We start from the raw sequence: 3,559 nt of genomic DNA on the forward strand, positions 1-3,559 counted from the left end.
GTAATTTATGTGAAAGGGAAGATCCAAGTGCATTACTGGTATTAAGTTATATGCATTAGAAAAGCAAATTATTTTTTCTTGCTGACTTTTCACATTCTCTGATTACTGGAGAAATATTTTGATAACAACTTTAATTCTGATGGCAATTGTAACTCATTTACACTGAGAAGCCCTTGTCAAAAGAATTTCAAAAGATGCATAAAATAAGCACAAACAGTTGAGGTGGATTCTTGCATAACTTTATTGTACAGTAGACTTCACAATTCAAGACAGATTTTAAGCATTGTTCTTAGTTATGCCTTATTTCTAAGATATACTGAAGTTTATCAGACTTTAATCTTTATCTAATCATTTGCACATACACACACTATCACTCCATATGAATGATGAAAATTACCGTGGTGATTAAGTTGTTTATGATAAATAGTTAAACATTATTTGCATAAATTATGAGGACAAGTTCTGATCATGTTCTGATGATTAAACTCTAAAGAAACCAGTCAGTATTTGTGTGAAGAAACACAAACACAATCATTCACCTTTTGAGTACAGAAGCCATGTTCTGATGACCGTTAAATTCTGATAATAGTCAAGTTCTGATGCAAATCCTAATGCTTACGTGGCATTATTTATTTACTTGACTTATTTTTAGTATGTACTGTAACGGTTATATTTCACAGAAAAATAATTAGGTGAGATAAAAACAGTCATAATCATTATTAGTGGGTTGCGTGTTGGTTTTGGTATGTGCATGTGTGCAATAATTACTGCATGTTTACCGTGCCCACTATTTATGTTTTGACTGATTCACGCTGCCAAGTGTAAAAACTGCCGGTTCTAATTCAAAAGAGACGTTACCATATGCAGAGTATAAATATCATATATAAAATATTATACAATCTTTTACCCACTCTTTTACTCTATTCTTTCTCTTATTTTCTTACTCTCTTATATTTGGACGTTCTCTTACAGGCATTTTATCAAACACTTTGCAAGCACAAAATTTCCACTTGATTTTTCAACAGAAATGGCACCAAAGGATGTCATTTTTAATGGAGCTAAGTTTGTCCCAAACAACTACTCTGCTATCTTGAACAAGGATGAAGCTCCTTCAGAACTTCACTTTGTTCAGGATTTCTTGGCTCACAGTGAGATTGGGTATGCTCTGACCCAACCTCAAGCAATCTCTGGTAAACAAGTGCTGGAGTTCTGGAAGACTGGAATCTATGATGATGGAGGTGAAACTGGATCTCCAAGCATCATCTTCTCATCAGGAGAAGATGAGTATATGGTAACTGTTACTACAGTGAGGCAGGCTCTTCATCTGCCTGAAAATTGCACTTATAACTCAGCACCTGGAGAATCTGTTTTTTAGAACATGATGGCAAGCTTGGGATATGAGAAAAGCTTGTCCAAGCTAGGACAGTTGAAGAGGCCTTACATCAGGAGGGAATGGAGCTTTTTCTTTGATTGCATCACAAAGACTTTTGCTAACAAATGTTCCAATTTCGATGCCATTCCAATCATGAGTCAACAAATAGGGTATGCACTTCTTAATCAGACTCATTTTGATTATGCATCTGCTGTGTTAGGCTATATTGGAGACAGAATGAAGGAAGATGCAAATGTAGTATATTTTGCTAGGTTCTGTCAATTAATTTATAGTTATTGTTGTTCTGATAAGCCACAAGTGTTCAGTGACCTAATGGAACCTTTTAAGTTACATAAAAGGGCATTTACTGACTTGTTATCTGCTGATAACAAGAAGGAAGTACTAAGACCTTTCCAAATACCCCAATCTGTCAAACAGTTCTTAGTCAACACTATCCCAGACACTTAGACAACCATATTTCCTGATGTAGCACCATCACAACCATCCACTACTCAACAACCATAGTCTACCTCACAACCACCAACATCAGCACCTGTTGTCAGCACTTCACAGTCTAGACCCAAATCCAAAACCAAACCAACCTCTGGTACTTCTCAAAAGGTGCCAGTTGTAAAATCTGACATATCCTCCAGACCCAAAACCTCAAGAGCTAAATATGTTCCTCAATTTTCACCAAGGAGAAAGAGAAGGCGGATTCTGAGAGATGAATCAGATAAGGAAGAACAGGTCCAGGTTCCTGCATCAGAACCTGTGACACAAGAAGCTGAAGAGTCAACTCTTCAGAAGGAGAAAGCAGTTGAAGCTTCTGGCATTCAGAAAAGAAAGAGGTCTTCACATTCTGATACAAATCATGTCACCCCTCCATCTAGAAAATTAAAATTGAGGAAGACAAGAGCAGGTGTGCATCTTGCACAAACTCAATCTGAGGATGCTGAAGATGCTGAGGAAGGGGATCAGGAATCTCTAATCTCATCAGAACCTATTGTGATTGAAGCCCTGCCAGCAGTTGAAGAAGTTCTGATTCAGGAATCTGAAATTCCTGAAGTCCACAGATCAGAACCTGTACAAGAATCTATGATTTCTCCACCTCACTCTCCAATCAAAGCTACAGATGATGTTGAAGAACAAGAGACAAGTCCTGCAATAGATATTTATAATTTGAATATACCTACTGTTCTATATCTGGAAGCTCCAACTATAAAACAGCCAAATCCTGTTACTTCTCCAATTTTACAGGCTGAGATACCAACAACACCAATTCTTGATCTTGAAATTGAAGATCAGAATTTAGACAAAGCTGCAACTGCTTCAGAGTCTCCTACAGCCACACACACATTGGTGTTATCTGAAGATGAGGAGATTCTAGCAAGTTCTGGAGAGTCAGCTCCAGTAAACACTCCAGTTCCTACAGGAAAAGAGACATTATTCCAGTTTGAGGAAGAGGATGTTCCAGTTCCATGAGAGGAAACCTTTAGAGGGGCTGAGTGGATGCATAAATGGAATGATACTGATTTTATTCCCAGCCCACATGTTCTGACAAAACATGTTTCAAAAGTTGATGAGTTGCTGACAAGTTCTGACTTCAAGCATCAACTAAAGGCCACTGCTCTCAGTATAAGAACTCTACAAGGTCAACACTCCATTACTCATGCAAAGGTTGATAAACTTCAGGAAAAAGATGATAAGCTAGCCATGATGCAAGATCTAGACAGGAAGAGGTTTTTCAGACCAATTCAAGAAAAAGTGGATGCTATTGAGCTTGTTCAAGACAAGCAGCAGGCCCAACTGGATGAGGTATTATAAAATCAAGCTGCTCAACATACTCAGTTAAATGAGATCCAATCTTCAGTGGAACTCCTTCTTTCTTTACTCCTGACAGATGATGCCAAAAAGGGGGAGAAGGTAGTTAATTCCAAATGCTCACCAAGCCAAACAATGAAGAAAAAGGATGATCATGGAGATGACCAGGGAAACCCTGAAAAGAGTAGATGTCAAAGTCAAGGGAAGCAGCTGAGCAGAATTCCCACTCAACAGACAAGTTCTCATAGATCTGCTATGCAAGGGAGGAATAAGGAAGGAAAGAAGCCAACATGTCAGGATGTTCCTTTGTTGATCATAAATGCTGATACTTTAACAACTGATGATCAATTTCTGACAACTACTTTT

This window comes from Apium graveolens, chromosome 4 (assembly GCF_009905375.1).
Source record: "Apium graveolens cultivar Ventura chromosome 4, ASM990537v1, whole genome shotgun sequence".
Lineage (NCBI taxonomy): Eukaryota > Viridiplantae > Streptophyta > Magnoliopsida > Apiales > Apiaceae > Apium > Apium graveolens.